This window comes from Podarcis melisellensis (genome assembly GCF_964234715.1).
Source record: "Podarcis melisellensis genome assembly, chromosome: 4".
NCBI lineage: Eukaryota > Metazoa > Chordata > Lepidosauria > Squamata > Lacertidae > Podarcis > Podarcis melisellensis.
Window position 1 is genome coordinate 60,091,858 of NC_138531.1, and position 18,253 is coordinate 60,110,110.

General features: G+C 40.6%; 1 long non-coding RNA gene across 1 annotated transcript in view; it reads right to left on the reverse strand.

The window, feature by feature from the left end:
• LOC309368102 overlaps nucleotides 1–18,253 on the reverse strand; it is a 114,883-nt gene that overhangs the window by 68,092 nt on the left and 28,538 nt on the right. The window contains exon 2 of the long non-coding RNA XR_014167527.1: nucleotides 18,149–18,234. This is a non-coding gene — a long non-coding RNA (uncharacterized lncRNA). The remainder of the gene's footprint in view (nucleotides 1–18,148; nucleotides 18,235–18,253) is intronic.

The window sequence follows — 18,253 nt, forward strand, 5'->3', positions numbered from 1 at the left end:
ATTTTTATGACAGTTGTAATTTTGGCACTGGTCTCAAGAGCAGTTAAGAACTTTTAAATATTGTTCCATTTTGGTACAAATAGATTGCACTTACACAATTCTGTACAAGAGAGAGATGTAAGAGACAGGTCTTATCTCAAGTTACAATGACTTACTTTTTGATCCTCTCTTAGTGCAACTAATAATTCAAGTAGAGAGCCACACAATATGTGGCGTCTAAAATACAACTGACAGCCTAAAGAGCTCAACAAAGAAAAGGACAACCAAGGACAACATGCAAATGCTAGTAGTGACTAAAAAAAGAGAAAAGATTAAAACTACATTGTAGTTATATAAGAAAGGGAAGGAAGCCAATAAGGTCTATTGTACATGGTCTTAAAAAAACAATTAAGGGTCCCCGTAGGTTTTTAGAAGCATACTCTTCTTGGATCTTCCCATATATTTGCATCTTAGCCAGATGACTGATAAAAAATATTGTCATGTGGTAAAATGGAAGAAGCAAGGAAATCAGGGAAATTCTCAGAACAGGCACAAAAGCAAAAAATCACAGTAATTCTTATTTAATAACTTATACATCACACTCTACTCAGGTAAACTCAGAAGTCACTACCAATATGGTGGACAGATCTTTTGTTAATGGATGAGTGGCAACAGGACAGTTATATGGTACCCAATTATCCATGACCTCAGATTGACTCACACATTAAAATAATTAAAATATGAACATTAATAAGTTAAAACCGTAAATACAGATATATATTAGTCACAGATATTTCTAAGGGGGATGCCATATCTAGATAGTAGAGCATCTCCAGGTAAGAGAGACCCCTATGTGAAATTCTGGAGAGGTGCTGCAATCAGTGGCCAGGTCCACAATAACACTAAATAAAACCATGGCTTAGAGCAGAACTTTCCAAACTTTTCATGTTGGTGACACACTTTTTAGACATCCATCATTTTGCAACAAAGCAATTTAGTTTTACTAGCAAACCAGAGGTTAAGCTAACCCCTTTCCAGCCCCATAAGGAGCGTGGGGAGCATTCATGCAACACTGCAGCCAACACAGTCATGACACACAGTTTGGAAAGCTCTGGTTTAGAGCAAAAAAAACAAATGTGTAGGTTACCAGCGCAAAGACTGACCACCTTCTCTGGTCCTGCTACACCACCCAGGGCTAAAAAATGGTTTGGCTTAGCATTACATGTGAACCAGATCAATACAAAAAATGCTGAGCTAGATAGACCAGTGGTATGACTCAGTATAATCAGCTTCCTATGTTCCCATGATGTCTTAGTCACGAAGGAGCAGGCCATAACTGATAAGATGTTTAGATGGGACAAAATAACTATAGTATCTGACTGGGCATATTTTACAAACCAGGCTGATGAACATTCATGTGTCATGTCATGAACAACTGTCATAACTTACTCCAGTGTTCTTTCTAGACTCAGGGCCAAACTATATAATTGGTTATTTGCGTTTATTTTTAAAGTATGTTTATGTCAGACACTTTTATTTTAAAGGAAATGCAATTGAAAAGCTTTAGCAGGGTAGAAAACCCCATTAGAAACTATGTGGTGTATTTTGAAAAATCAGTCTGAAAAGGGAAGGATGCCTGAGCATCTATTTTGTTTTCCTCTGAAGAGTGAAAACCAAGGTACTGACTGTGACAGAATGAAACCACAGCAAAGACTGGTGTTCAAAATCTCAGGCTTACAGATTAAATCCTCAAAGAGCTTAAGCTTAAGATGCCAGTATTTCTGTTGAGATGCCAGCTGTCAGATCTATGTCAGGATATTGCGTGATAGAGCCCCTAGAAAAATATAGCTTGGTCACAGAGAAGAAATTTTTATTTATATTATCCGGTGAACCTTCCTTAAAGTAATTCATTGCAACTGCAAGGATCCATAACACAGGAAGAAAATGGTGTGTACTGTGAAATAATAAGAATATTAAAAATATTAAAATATTTTAATATTCAAATATTAAATATTTCTATCTCAAGCATCACACAATGTTTTAGAAATATGTAAAAAAAAGACAGAATTTTAAAAGAATGAAATCTGTGCTGCACAGGGGTTGGTGGGTGAACTATGGGTTGGATCCAGATTTAGTAATGTTTGGAGAAGACCAATTAACTCTGTGGAGCGTAATCACATGCTGCCAAAAATGTATTAAAAGGCAGTAGTTTAGATGAATGACGCCCCAAAAATTCAAGTCAAACACTGGTGTGCAGGATCGAGTTGAGCACTACCTTGCTTGCACCCTTCTTTAAATAGGCAAACAGGGCTGTGTTTGCTTTCAGCCAATAAACCACACTCCACCTTCCCCCAAGGTTCATTCTATTCATGGCATTGAAAAAGGAAGGGGGTGAGGTGATACTTGTTCCAGAAGTTCCAATGGAGTATCTGTTTCCACTGGGAGACTTGGACTGAGATGCTTAGGTCTCAGAATCACTAGAGGGAAACTGATAATGAAAGTAAGTGGGAAAGTGATACCAAAATAAGGGCAGTGTTCTATTAACCTGTTCAGTCAGTTCAAGGATTACCCTTGGTATGATTCCTGGGGGTAAGTGAGGTCTACTGTATGTATTTTCAGGGCTTTGAATGAAAAGCAATCTCTCAGCTTATCTATGAAAGGTAACCAGCCAGCTAGTATCAGCCTTTGATCATTCTTTATCGGTCATGTGACATTCTGCTACTTTTTTGCTGAATAAATGCTGAATATACAGGTTCGTATTGACTCCTATAAGAATGGAGTACAAATAACAGCAATTTGTTCAGTCCTTAACCTGGGGCATCAAGAAAAATACTGATGACATCACACTATCTCGCTATGATACAATTCTCTTCCCTTACGATGCAACAGACTCTGATGTTCTTATAGATTTGAACATGAGTGGAAATAGAATGGTGATCCCTTCATTTCCAATATTTTTCTTTTCTTTTGGGGGAAGAGATATAAAACAGTTTGATCTTTTCTAACATGTACAAGCAAGCTGTGAAAATCTTAGCAGTAAACTCCTGTGGTTTGTGGAATATCTTTCTCCTTACAAGGAAGTAACTAACCATGTAAAACATCAAGAGCCCCCAAACTTGCCTTGATATAAAAGAGTGACATACTAAAATGCACAACTGATAGCTGGAATACAGATGGCTGAAGTGCAGAAGGCCAGAAAACGAGGCAACAATATTGTAACTCTGTTTTACAGCTACCAATATTTATACTCATAAGTTATTTTGAAAGAAAGCATTTCTTCTAGCTGTATGAAATCAGCTGAAATTTGCTCCACAGTAAGCAACACCTCTGTGAACTCATCCAAATTGGAAACGGTTTTCAACTCAAAAGCAGCATACTATACTAGTCTGCAGTATAAGCAGCACAGTAATCAGAAATGGTTCTGCTTACAGCCCACAGAGTTAAGTTACTGGAAACATTCAAGAATTCAACAGTCAAAACTTTATAGTGTTAAACTCTGTTAAACTTTGTTTTCTAAAAAAATACTAACGTCTCTTGTTATTAGAAAAGTAGATCACCCACCACCACAACCAACAACATTTAGATTGATTAATGATGCAGGATTACATTGTATAGTGGGGTGGGTGGGTGTAAAGCTGTGGCCTTCCAGAAGTTGTAGGACTACAACTTCCAGCATCCTTCACCATGCTGGTTGGACAACACTGGAGACCACCAGCTTCTGAATGGTCACAGGTTTCCCACTTCTGGTGTACAGTGTTTATGATTGTCCATATGTACCAAGTGCAATAATATGAGTATGGCTTAGACTAATATTATAGCAGCATTCTATATGGAGTGTAGAGCCAAGTTCATATTGTACAAGAAGGGGTAGCCAGAGCTACTCAGCTGACCATCTTGGGGACAGTTTTTCAAGTATGTGAGGAAAGCCAGAAGAACTGCTAATAAAATCCACATTGCCCACTCTCTGACTCCATGAATTTTAGTCAAATTGTACTGTACAAAAAACTATAAATACAGTAGCTAAGTGGGAAGTAATAAATGGGGGGGGGGGGGGAGCAGGAGTGAGAACCTCAGGCCCAGGAGCAAAATGCAACTCTTCAGGCCTCTCTACCTGGCTCCCAAGACTCTCCCCAGGTCACATGGTTAACTGGCCCTGCTGCATGCTCTCCTCAAGTGCTTTGGCCTGGTTGAAATGTGCATACCCTCTAACATCCTGAGTCCCCAAACCAGGGAGGAACCCTCTCTGGCACCCGGGTCGGAACGCCAAGGGCCATACAGACTGAGTACACATAGCAGCCCATATGGACTGTGCACATGCGGCAGCCTGTACGGTCACCGTGCGAGAGGCAGTTCATATAGCCGCCTGAATGGACGGCACGCGCGAGTGGCAGCCCGTACGGACGCCGCACAAGCGGCACACATACTGACTGCACGTGCGCCCTTGGCCGTTCTACAGCTGGGGGGAGGCAGTGGGCCATATGGTTACCCCCCCCCCCGTGGTACCAGAGGCGGACCACCCCCTCCGCCCCCCCTTCGCCTGCCCCTGATCCCTAGCAGATTTTGCATCCCTCCCCCTATTTGTAAAAGTGCTTTGGAAAGAGAAGTGAAGGCATGCAGTGGATCAGACTGCAAATTGCCTATCTTAAAATGGCTGTTATCCTCAGCATTATCTGAGGTTTGATGCTGTCTGCATAACCACTTGCACTGTGTTTCTCTCTAATATGAAAAAAACCAAGATAATTTGAAATAAACATGCAATTATGGTTTCTTTGTGCCTTTCTACCCAGATATTTTTCTGGAAAAGAAAAAAATAAGGATGAGTGTAGGGAGGGGGTAAATTCCATACCCACACCATGCCCAGCAAATCCTGAGAATTGTGTTTTACCCTTCACAGACCTATAATTCCCAGCATCCTGACAAACTGCAGTTCACAGGATTAGTTGATGGAAGTGATGTGCTCTAAATGTGCTTGAGCGTATGGTATGGATACGACTTAGGTCTTATAGACCACTGCAAATGCCATCACAAAGCAATATATCACTGCAATGAGTTGTACTGGAAAGCTCAAGCAGACACATATATCACACTCACATACAAATGATATAGTAAGTATTCATCAAAATATTCCAATCCAGATTTTTGAAAATTCTCAAACATATTTCCATGCCAAGAAGAGGAATTCTTTAGAAGTTACGGTAAATTCCATTTAAGCATAACAGGGGGGAAAGCCCTTTGCAAATCAGTGGAGAGGCAAATTCTTTCCCGAAAAGTTCATAAAACAAAACATGAACCATATATTTAAGTTCTGTTTCCCACTGAGCCCACAGGCAGAGATGGATATTATTGAAATGATTAAGTTCATTTAACTGTCAAGCACGTTTGAAAACAATTTGTTAAATGTAGGGGGAGCATGTCATTGAACTCTGGAGCTCAGACTCTCTAATCCAGTGCTAGAGGCACATGGAAATACATCCAGATATTAATGTTTGTAGTTTTATATTAGGCATTTAAAGTCAAAGAGGGCAGTTTCATAGTAATGTGATATACCAGCTTAAATGGCGTCATTAAAACAACTTTGCCTCTGGTTTCTAGCCTTTTTTGTTGAACTGTCATAAATACAGAGATCACCTTAAATCCCCGCATTTTCACTCAAACACCTGCACTGGCATGTATTCATAAAACTCTCCTATCACATTGTGCTCGCTTTTATTAAAGGTCTTCTGGAAGATTTTCTTCAGAGAGCCACTGTCTCACATGCCCCCAAGTTAATTAAAATGCTTTATTGAGATGCACAACATGGACCCACTAAACAGTGTCAGGCACTGTGTGACCTGGTGCCTCTGTGTTTGGGGTATCTGGTTATTGCTAAACTATTCCTTTCACAACCTCCCTCGTTCCTACATTGTGATTCAGCAGAGCTGCTGGGCCATTAATTAGTGCTTGGTTTTCTGAGAGCTTTTCTAATTCATGTTTTTAAATGCCAGGCCCAACCACAAAGCTCTTTAGACCCATAATCTACAAAATAAAATTTGTGGCTCAATTTCCATTTGCCTAAACTTCATCTGTAATGAGAACGTGTCTGCTGAAGACATCTGTTTCAGCATGGCATCCTTTCATTTTAATGGCAAATAATAGAGTTCAGCTCCCTAAGATTAGAGGTTATAGGGTAGGCCTTTGAGCTGGCTTGGCTTCCTTGCTGAAATGTACTGCCAGCCAATTTAATATATGCAATAGAGGCCCAGCAACTAGCTGTTTTGTTCCCTCTTTGCATAACACCTCCCTCATTCCCCTCCTTGCAAAATAGCATGATCCTGTCTAAACACTTTGCTCCATAGCATTGTTGAGCAGGGTGTCAGTATCTGCTTTTATGGAGTTGACAATAATATTATTTCGTTTCAATGAAACACAGGGTAAATGAGGAGGAATCACAGCTAATTATACAGTTGAAAATATATACTCATACTGAAAGGGAATGTGGCTGCAGAAATCTGTCTGTCGTCTAACCCCATGTCTTTGGCTTTGTTGAAATCAGGGTTGTTTCACGTGTACTGTAATGTCTCTTTGTCTTGCCCTCAAATGTTAAGAGGCCATCAAATAAAGAGCTGCCAGTTTAATCTTCCTTTCAAATTCCAGATCTGTTGTCCCATATACATATTCACTGGCTTTTCAAGATACCTCTATACTCATGTATACTTCCAGGCTTTAAGGGTTTGCGGATGGAAACATGAGTGTAGCATTAGTGCTTCTGGCAGTGGTTTTAATGTATGGAACTCCCCCCAGAAATAAACCACACAGTGTGGTTCTATGCACCTTTATTCAAAAGCAGGGGAGGGTAATTTAATAGTGCAATGCTATACACATCTACCCAGAATCAAGTCTCATTGAGTTTAATGGGGCTTATTCCTGGGCAAGAATGTATATAATTGCAGCCTTTGTCTTTTTTACTTACAGGGTAGGGTAGATAAGGCAGCTATTAAAATCAGGGGGGCCCAACCATTAGGCAGAGTGAGGCATTTGCCTCCAGCAGCGGCTGCTAGGGATACATGGAGGTGATTTTCCTTCTCTTCTCTTCCCTTCCTGACTGATTTTATAGGATATGTAAGAGATGTAGCCACACTTGCTAAGCTTACTGCATAGATAGTTGCGTGAACCTTTTATGTGAATGTCAATGTTAGAAAACTGATAAATTCTCATAGCCTTTTGGAATGCCAAATTTAATTATGACTATATACAGTGGTACCTTGGGTTACAGACATTTCAGGTTACAAACTCCGCTAATCCAGAAATAGTACCTTGGGTTAAGAACTTTGCTTCAGGATAAGAACAGAAATTGCGTGGCGGCGGCACAGTGGAAGCGGCCGGCCCCATTAGCTACAGTGGTACCTCAGGTTAAGAACAGTTTCAGGTTAAGAACGGACCACCAGAACAAATTACCATAAGTTCTTAACCCGAGGTACTACTGTACAGCTTTATGCATTGTTATGAACATATCTATTTATAAATATTGGATATTATATTTTTGTCTGTTAGCTTTTAATTGATGTATTAGCCACTTTACTTATGCTTTTGTCTGGCGGTTTTATATGGTAATTTTCTTCAATTAATATATTCTATTTGTTATTCTCATATTTTTCTATATATTGTATTAGTAGTAATAAAAAAGTACACATACTGTATACACCATTAAGTGTTTGCAGATGGGAACTTTGGTATTTGTACTGGTCTTCCTTCAGCAGCCTTAATATGTAGAGCAGCCCCTTGTGTTGTGTAATTCCACAAAGGTCTACTGAGACGTTCCATTGTGTTCAATAGTAAAACAATGTAAGGTGCGTTGCATTGTTGCTTTAGATTAACTGATAATTATGTTGGATTTGGCTGACATGAGAGTGTTGGTTTCTGCTTCCCTCACTGAGCAGCAGAAGTGCTTGTCACGAGACAGGTTGTTTACATTCCACAGAGTCTGTACTCTTGGAGGTTTTCCCACGGGAATGGAGACTGGATGTGACGTACACTGGTTTCCTGTTTTTTCACTGTTTTTTTGAAGTTTCAGTTTGTGATTCTCTCCGTGCTTTAGAGGAGAGATGACGCTTTCTCTGCTCCGGCAGAGGGAAAATGTTTTTCTGTAACTTACCAGCTTTGAACTGTAAATAAAGTAGTATAGAGCATGTTGGCTCATACTTTTCATCTTTCCGCTGTGCACTGGACACTGCTTATCAGCAACATTTGGTTATGGGCCCAGAAAAATGCAGTGTTTTGAGGATGGACTTCAGAAGTCGGGCTCCTGGCAGAGGAACAAAGGAGCAAGGAGACAAAGTGCCGGCAAAGCATCGGAAAGCAGCAGAGAGACGGAACGCACGGTATCTGCTCTGCGCGTCAAGATGATTGATGGAGGTATGTGCTACTGCTCCGGGCAGCCTGCCAGCTTCTAATTAATGGCTTTATGGCTGGACTTTGAACTTTTATAGCCGGTTTTGCCGCGGCACAGGCAAATGGCTCAAAGGGACGCTATGCTGGGGGAAAACGAAAGTAAAGTGCAGCTGCAGCTCTATGACGCAGCAAGAATTTAGCACAGCATAGAGAAAGCACTTGGGGACTTTCACTTTTGAGCTTGCTTTTGGAATGCAGTTTGAAACAGCTGCAGATAAGCAACGCAGCATACCGAAAGGCGCAGGCTCAAAGGCAGAGGCTGTTTTGATTTTGCCTTTGGATTGAAGCAGCTGTACACAGAAGCAGCATGTATACAGCAGCTTGATTTAAAGCAGCAGTGATGGCTAGCTGCAGAAGGCTGGATGAAGCAAGTGGGGAATTTGATACCACTGATCAGCCAAATGCTCAACTCACAGTAGCCTGTGAAACTGCCATGATTCAGAATGGAGCAGATCGGCGAGGTGCTGGCTGCATGGGAAAGGGGGAGTCTTCACAGACGTCATCCCATAGTGCAGTGGAACCACCAGATGGCGCCAAAGCTTTGAAGGCAGTGAAATGCTACTCGTGTGGACGTCTAGGCCATATGAAGAGGGAATGCAAATATCCCAGGGCCAAGACAGAGCAGCACAGCGGAAGCTCATCGCGTGGAAAAGGCCAGAGCAAAGGCAAAGGTCCGGTGTCCAGGACAACGCAGCACAAGGCAATGGTCTCACGCTTCGCTCCAAAGGTTGCAAAGGTTGCAGAGGTTGCTGAGGTCCAGAAGAAGTCTAGATCTTTCTTCGTTGTTGATTCAGCTGCAACGCATCACATGTGCAACGATAAGCGACTGTTCGTGTCTTTTACACCGCAGGAAGGTGCGATTCACCAGGCGGATGACCACACAATCCCCAGTTAAGGCTACGGAACTGTTGTTCTTCACAGTTTGGACTTATCGATACAGGATGTTCTTTATGTGCCGGACGCGAAACATAATCTGCTTAGCGTTGGACAGCTGATTGAGAAGAAAATTGACGTTTCCTTTAAGAACAATAGATGCATCATCACCAAGAAAAATGATTATCAATTGTATGCTGAATATGTTGATCGTTTGTTTGTTTTGTATTATGATGATGTTGTGCAGGATGACACTTGTTGCATTGCAGGTTCTAACAAAAGTTTGCATGCAGAATGTATTCATGATTTTCACAGGAAATTTGCTCATTTGCATTTTGAGGCAGTATCTAAAATGCCTGCCTTGGTTGAAGGTATGACTATTAAACCCTGCAGGTACCACATGAAATGCAAGGCATGCGCAGCAAACAAGGTGAAAATGGCTGCGAAAGGTAAGGTGTCTAGTAGGCAAGCTACAGAACCATACCAGGTTGTTCATGCTGATTTGGTTGGACCACTAGCGCCCTCTTTGGGTGGAAATAGGTACTTCATGGTTCTCATTGATGCATTTTCCAGGTATATTTATGTGTACAATCTCAAGCAGAAATCAGAGGCTTTTCCTAGGTTCAAGGAATTCTGTGCTTGGTTGGGAAATGTGCATGGTAAGAAGATTAAGATTCTTTTCACCGACCGGGGGGGGGAGAGTTCACTTCTCAGCAGTTTGAAGCTTTTCTGGCTGAGAAAGGAATTCAACACGATTTGTCTAGTCCTCGCTCGCCATGGCAGAATGGACTTGCGGAACGGGCAAATCAGACTTTGCTTCAAGGGTTAAAAACCTTGCTGCATGATGCAAATCTTCCAGAGAGTTATTGGGCCGAAGCTCTCTCATGTTTCACTTACAGTTATAATCGCAGGTTATCTTCAGCGATTGGTTGTACCCCCTATGAGAAGATGTTTGGCAAGAAGCCATACATCAAACACATGAAAATTTTTGGTTCGGACATGTGGGTTCACTCACCACAAAGCTCCAAGTTAGACAAGCGTGGTTTGCATGGTATCTTTCTAGGTTATCAGAAAGGGTCTTACAGAATAATGATGACTGACTCTAAGGAAATTAAGCTCACAAGAAGTGTTGAGTACAATGCCAAGTGGGGGGAGAATGTGGGAATTTTCCAATGTTATCCTGATGACAGTGATGAGACTGAGGATAGTCAAAAGCAACCACAACAACCCACACCCACTGATGAAGGTTCTGATTCTGAGTCTGAAACTGAATCAGATGATTCAGAGGATTTCAAGAGTGCGAAAGCCTCTATGCGACCCTCTGAAAGCTCTGATCAGGAATTGGAGGAACCATTGTTCACAATAGGTCACTTTTCTCCTAAGAAGGAAGAGGAGAGTGTTGAAGACCTAAGGCTAATTCGTAGGTCACAGAGAGCCACAAAAGGCAGACCTCCAAAGAGATTTGCTGATGAGTTTGCTAAGATAGCAGTAACAGCTGTTAAAAGCTCCAAGAAGGTTTTTGAACCTTCAAGTTTCCAAGAAATCCAGGATTTGGATTCAAAGGAAGCTGAGCCATGGTTAAATGCCATGAAGGCTGAGCTTGATTCCTTGGAAAGGAACAAAACATGGGAACTTGTTCCAGTAGTTCCAGGAATGAAATTGCTTGGAAGCAAATGGGTCTTCAAAGCGAAGACTGATCAAAATGGCAAGATAGTCAGACACAAAGCCAGATTGGTAGCCAGAGGTTTTGCTCAGGTACCAGGTGAAGACTATCACGAGACCTACTCACCCACAGTGAGGTATGAGAGCATTAGGCTTATGCTCAAGCTAGCTGCAGAGGAGAATCTACACATTAGTCACCATGATGTCAATACAGCTTTTCTGTACGGATCTCTAAATGAATCACTTTATATGCTTCCACCTGATGGCGTACAGGTAAAACAGGGATTTGTTTGTGCTCTGAAAAAGTCAATTTATGGTCTCAAACAAAGTGCACGGTGTTGGCACACAAAACTCACTGAAGTATTGTTTTCTCTAGGTTTTAAGCAAGGGAAAGCTGATCCATGTGTGTTTGTCAAAGAGGAGGGGCAAAAGAAACTGTATTGTTTGTTTTATGTTGATGATCTTTTATTCTTTTGGAAAGATGTCACAATGTACAATAACACCCTAGCTCAACTGAAAGAGCACTTTGACATGAAAGATCTTGGTGAGGTAAACAACTACCTATCTCTGGAAATAGAGAGAGATCAAGATGGTAACATTCTAGTACACCAGTCACGGAAAATTGCTGATGTGTTAAGCAAGCTAAACCTGATGGATGCTAACCCTGTGGACACACCGATGACAACAGGTTATCAGGTAGATGACACTGAAGAAGCATTTTCTGACACTACACTGTACAGAAGTGTGCTAGGCAAGCTAAACTTCATTGCCAGATGTTCAAGACCAGACATTGCTGTTAGCTGTAATTTGCTAAGCAGACAAGTCAACAATCCTACTGTTAAGGATTGGAAAGCTCTGAGACGCATAGCGCGGTATTTGAAAGGCACTATGCATTACAGACTGAGATTTAACAATCAGAAGTCTGGTGGTCTTGAGATATTTGCAGATGCAAGTTTTGGAAGTGACACTACAGACAGGAAAAGTACGTCTGGAGTTTGCTATAAGTACAATCAGGGTCTATTTGATTGGTCATGCAAGAAGCAAACAACAGTTAGCTTAAGTACTTGTGAAGCTGAACTGAATGCACTGTCTTATTCACTTAAAGATTGTGAATGGTTGTTACAATTGTGCAAAGACATGAAAATTCCTGTCAAATGTCCAATCCAGGTTTACCAGGACAACAAAGCATGTTTGGCTTTGCTGAATTCTGAAGGTTGTAAGCAAAGCACGAAGCACTTGCAATTGAAGGTGCAACATGCTAGGGAACGTATTCAGAAGGGACTCGTAACGGTGTCCTATATGCCAGGTAATGAAATTCCTGCTGATGTATTGTCCAAGATTGTATCAAGGGATCAACACTGTACCTATGTGCAGAAGTTGGGTTTGTACTGATATTGTACGAACACGCTGCCCAGTGATGTTCACAGAAAGGGGGAGGATGTTGGTTTCTGCTTCCCTCACTGAGCAGCAGAAGTGCTTGTCACGAGACAGGTTGTTTACATTCCACAGAGTCTGTACTCTTGGAGGTTTTCCCACGGGAATGGAGACTGGATGTGACGTACACTGGTTTCCTGTTTTTTCACTGTTTTTTTGAAGTTTCAGTTTGTGATTCTCTCCGTGCTTTAGAGGAGAGATGACGCTTTCTCTGCTCCGGCAGAGGGAAAATGTTTTTCTGTAACTTACCAGCTTTGAACTGTAAATAAAGTAGTATAGAGCATGTTGGCTCATACTTTTCATCTTTCCGCTGTGCACTGGACACTGCTTATCAGCAACAGAGAGTGCCAATATAGAGGGAATTTTTGAGAAAGTAAAACAGGATCAGACATCTCGGGTTTTCTTGTTTCTTTTTCATGCACTAAATCCACAAGTACGCTAACTCCACAGAAATAGTATTTATTTTGATATAAAGATTTTAGTTAAATACTGTGATTTATTTTTTTTAAAGAACAGTGAGAGTCCTGAACACAAAAGGGGGGGGGGGAGATCGTTGTCATTTCATTTGGCTTCTCTCAAAAGGCAATCCATCCAATAAGCCACTAAATACAACTACAAATGTACTAGGACACATACAAATGAAGCTGTATGAAACCATTCACTAGAGATTCAAATGCTATTGAATAAGCCTATATAAATCGGGTCTATAACATCTGAGCAGATAGCTCTGTCAAAATCAATCTGTCCTGTTTCTTTAGCTGACTAAGCGGCAAACTTTTTAATGCAGAAAGAAAACTGACTAGGTCCTGCACCGTCTTTCTTTTTGTTTCAATGTTTTATGTGGAACTCATTGGGATTGTGAGCTTTTGAATGAGAAGCAATATGGGGCTCCAAAAAACATGATCTGTTACTCCTTCTGTCAGAATTCAGGATATTTATATAAGAACAATTATTTTGATGTAAAACATATGACAAAGGAGAAGCGAGTGAGTTACAAGGCTGGGGTGGTGCTTTCAAAGTGTTGTTAGGCTCTAACTTCCATCAGGCCCAGCAAGTATAGTCAGGGATAATGGGAGTGGTCCTTTCCCTTGGGTAAGATCTGAACCTAAATTGGGCTGTGTGTGATGCAATCCTTCAAAGTGAATTGTAAAACATTTTGTTTTAATGACTTGGAGCTCCTATCTGCAACTTACGTTGATGCTACACACCAAATGGAAGTTCAGATGAACCCCCTCAAGCATTCGAAGAACGAAATGCTCCCTTCTTTGGCTTAGGCTTCTATGCAATTCCACATTGCCCTGCCTCCTAGGGCAAAGGTGACACCATGAGTGCTGTTGTGGCTGAAAGACAGAGTGACACAAATCCAGAAGACACAAATCATTTGGACCTGTTGATGCTGCTAGGTTCTCCTCTCCATCTGAGGAAACATCTAAGAGTTAAGGGTGTATTTTAAACTGAACCCATATAGCTGAGAATTCACAGGTCTCTGTGAACATTCCACAACTGAGAAAGGCCCTTCCTGCAAAGTAGAGCCACTCAATGTATGCTATTTCAGACTGTCCCTTTCTTATAAGAAGATTAAACAAATTCATATGGGATGGGTCTACCAATGGCTGTTGTGATGACACGTAAACATTCAAAGGCCACAAAATACCAGGTACTTGAATGTAGGGTGAAAAAGAGATGTTGCCTTCATGCTACTAAGCGTTCTTGACCACTGTGAGAAACTGGATGCTGAACTAGAGAGACTTTTGATGCATAGTTGGTGGGAACATGAGAGAAAGTCTTCTTGGAGGTTGCTTCCAACCTCTGGAACTCCCCAAGTCACTTATATGATTAACTCCTACTGGCAGGCAAATACTGTTTTATTCAGACAGGTTGTTGGCCCCATATGCTGCATATATGATGGAATTTGCTCAACTGGGTGTTTTTATCAGTTTTGAGGATGTGCTTTTTAATTTGTGGTTGTATTAAGCACCATTTGGTGGAAAGACAGGTTACAGATTAGCAAACAAATAAAAAAGACATATTAGTCTGTTCCAGCAACTTTAATCTTCTCATTGCAATGTGATAAAAATAAAATTATAAAGCATCTATCATTGCCCAAGTTTCAGAATCATTACATCTCTGAAACACCATGGTAATTTGAAGCAAATAAGCTAATTTGAGCTCTGTTCCATTAGGCAAAATCATAGTCTCAACTGAGATTTTACACTCTGTTTCAAAAGATCCCCTTTGAACCAAAATTTCACTGTTTGGTCACATCCCTCCATTGAAATGTTTCACCCCTTCAAATCCAATATGACTTTAAATTCTTCTTTGGTGTCCCCTGTACTCTATTTTATTGAATCTTGGATCTATTTCCTCTATGAACAAGACTATAATTTTAATGTTTTAAAATCTGTCTTGCTTTTCTTAACTCTTATACTAATATTAGCTTTAGTTAAATTTTAATGAATCCACTTTTATAGAAACCAGCTGCAGAAAATGGCTATAGCACTGTAGAAAACACAATTTGCCACCAAGTAAGTCAATTTTAGTAGATCCCTGTTGTGTCTTATACTAACTGAGTTATGATCCCTATCTGAGCCTAGCAATATTCTTTCAAGTAATAACGGTAGTATTTTAACTTCCTTTTTGTGAACATTTTATTAATTTCTTTGCAGAATTTTTATTGTATTGTTATCACTGTTCTACTTCAGCTGGCCCATGAAACACAGAGGCTACACAATATTTTCTCACTGTCTTTCCGATTCCTAGTCTTCTATAGCATAAGCTCAAAAATATATCTTTTAAGCATTTGTTGGGAGAGTATCCCTATTATCACAGTGCTCAACAAGCAAAGAATGGGAAACAGTTTTGAACATTACTGAAGGTTGATGCATATGTTACCAGAAAAGCCATGAATGGTAACTTGGTCATGCCAGTGACACTCCTGGCAGCATTAGAAGGAAACTAATGATGTGGGTGGGTCTGGTATTGTGGGCAGAGCAGAGCAATACTGGCATCGGAAAGAATTACAATGCCAGATAACAGGCTCTCTTGAAGCACTGTTCAGAGCAATGTATAAACAGACAAGTCATAGCAGTTCTTACAACCCCTGCTATTGACATATGAACTAATTCTGAATGTGATCTGAAGGGACACAGGAAGTATAAATTACTTTGTGCTTCCTGTTTTCCACACTTATTTATAATGTACTATCTGTTACTCATGACATTCCTAGCCACATATAAAAGGACGCACGTGGTGCTGTGGTCTAAACCACTGAGCCTCTTAGGCCTGCTGATCAGAAGGTTGACAGTTCGAATCCACGTGAGCTCCCGGTGCTCTGTCCCAGCTCCTGCCAACCTAGCAGTTCAAAAGCACACCAGTGCAAGTAAGTAAATAGGTACCGCTGCAGTGGAAAGGTAAGCAGCATTTATGTGCGCTCTGGCACTCATCATGGCCCTCCTTGTGCCAGTAGCGGTTTAGTCATGCTGGCCACATGACCCGGAAAGCTGTCTGCGGACAAACGCCAGCTCCCTCGGCCTGAAAACCAAGATAAACACTGCACCCCATAGTCGCCTTTGACTGGACTTAACTGTATGGGGTCCTTTACCTTTAGTCACATATAAAGGAATGAATTTGGCATAACTAGACCCCAATATGGAAACAAATTTCCAAAGATACAAACATTTTACAATGGAGGTATTACATTCCTAAGTAAGGTAGATAGCAAGCAATATCAAGGCAATGTCAATAGTAGATGAATTTCAATCTTCAACGAACGTTCTTCAGGAACATGGTCCATTTTCAAGAGTTCTATATTTTAAACCCTGAGTTTAGTATTTCCTTGGTATGTGTAGTTTGAAACTGAGTACAGAATGTATAATCCAATTCCTACTGAAATTTTAACATGGGTTGCGTTGATTGTAATAGGAAATATATGACCGATTGCTGTTTTACTTGGAATTTTGTTACAGCACGATGTCATTCAAATTTACTCAGAACTAAACATCATTGAGTTAATGGGATTTACTCCAAGGTAAAGCTGTACATTATTTTGGAAATGTCAAGCAGCATTGACAATATGCTTACATCGCATTGTTAGGCTCATAGTTTACAGGAGACTATGATCCTAAAAGACACCATCCATCTATGATTTATTTCCTTTTCAATTAGTTTGTCAGTTTAAAGAAAAATATTTTCTTTTCCTTTGTACTGCACATTTTAAAAACTGCATTAAACTGTTTAAAAAGACATGATAGCCTGCTTTAGTTTCAGTTACTGGTGGCACTGCCACTACTGGGTTTTTATTATGTAAATTGCTGCAATCTGGTTAGTTCCTTCCTCTTTTTTCTGTTACAAAAGGGGGCTGCAAGTGCTAATCAAAGTGTTGCAATTTCCATATTAATGATGTTTTCATAATGACACTTACTTGATATGCAGTGTGAATGGAGTGGTGACTTTTTATTCTTCTTCAAAGAGACAATAATAAAATGTTAATTTTTATGAAATAAAGCATGTTTGTTTTGAAACTAGTAGCAATTGTCCAGTACTATTGTTCCCCTACCAGTAATGTGTAATAAAGCATTTCTAATTTAAACACAGCAACAAGCTATAGAGTGCTCTTGTTAACACACACTATGAGCCAGTCTGTACTATTCTCAAACCATGGCTTATTGAACAAACTAACCAAATCACCCTGCTGAGATCCTGAGGGCCCTGCTGCTGCCTCTCTCCACCTGGCCCAGGGTGGACTGTTTCATAAGAACTTCTGCTGTCCAGCAGAGAGGGTCTCTTCTTCTAAATTGTTTTTATATCCTTTTATTTATTTTTTAGTGTATTAATTGTTTTTAATTAAGTTGTAAGGGCATTTGTGGGATATGACTGGGAGGAGAGGAGCTGGGGAGGGCAGGGAGAGGTTCAGTTACGGTGGTTCTGGGTAGGGGGAGGTATGGCGTGAGAGGTGGGGCAGGCCAGATAAGGGGCACATGGCACAGGCAGTTAGTGGCTGTGCCGTGGGCCAACCCCTCTTCCAACCTAGGGAATTGTGGTTGTCATATCAGTCAGCCCTTGGGTCTGCAACTGCTGCTGTTCAATGCCAGGATCTTCTGCCTGACACCAGCTACTGGCCAAGGGAACAGCTGCTGTTGGGAACGCTGCTTATCTCCTCTTTTATACATGGAAGTTTGCTGCAACTACCTGTTGCTTTCAGTCTACAAACTCAAAGCAAAGCATCACAGTTTTTCGCCACAGGAAGGGGCTGCTGGTAGGCTTTTAATTTATACACAATTTCAATATCACTAGCACTTTAAAATACTAAGATTCACTATTTCAGCTTTTCCAAACACCTCCAAAATTTTAATGAAAGAGTTTATACTGGATAGCCTTTCCATAAGATGACAATCATCTCCCTGCAAAAAGAGCTGGCAAGCATAGTTTGAGTTCCAGCTTGCACATATATTAAAGCATTTAATCTTTTATCTACTGTGAGCAAAAGTTGCATTGTGGTTTAGCCTGGTCATGTGAATCCACATCCATATTTTGTACAACATGCTTTTGGAAAATTCAGCCGTAATATCCTTCATTGTGGTAGGCAGTTTCTCCAGGTCATCTGTTCAGTATATCAAGGATCATGGAATGTTTGTCTGCAGCACTGCCTTTACCTAACATTTCAAATAAAAGACTGCAGTCAGCCGTTTCTAAGGAAAACAAATTCACTGAATCACACTATTTGTTACTTATTATTGAGCATCGAATAGCTCACCAAAGTTCTTTGTCGAAATACCTGAAACAGACCATCAGAGTCAAAATGATATAGAGTCCTGTAATGCTGTGTTACAGTTTTTCTATTTTCATGAAGCAATTGTGGCTCTGAAAGAAAAGAATAAAA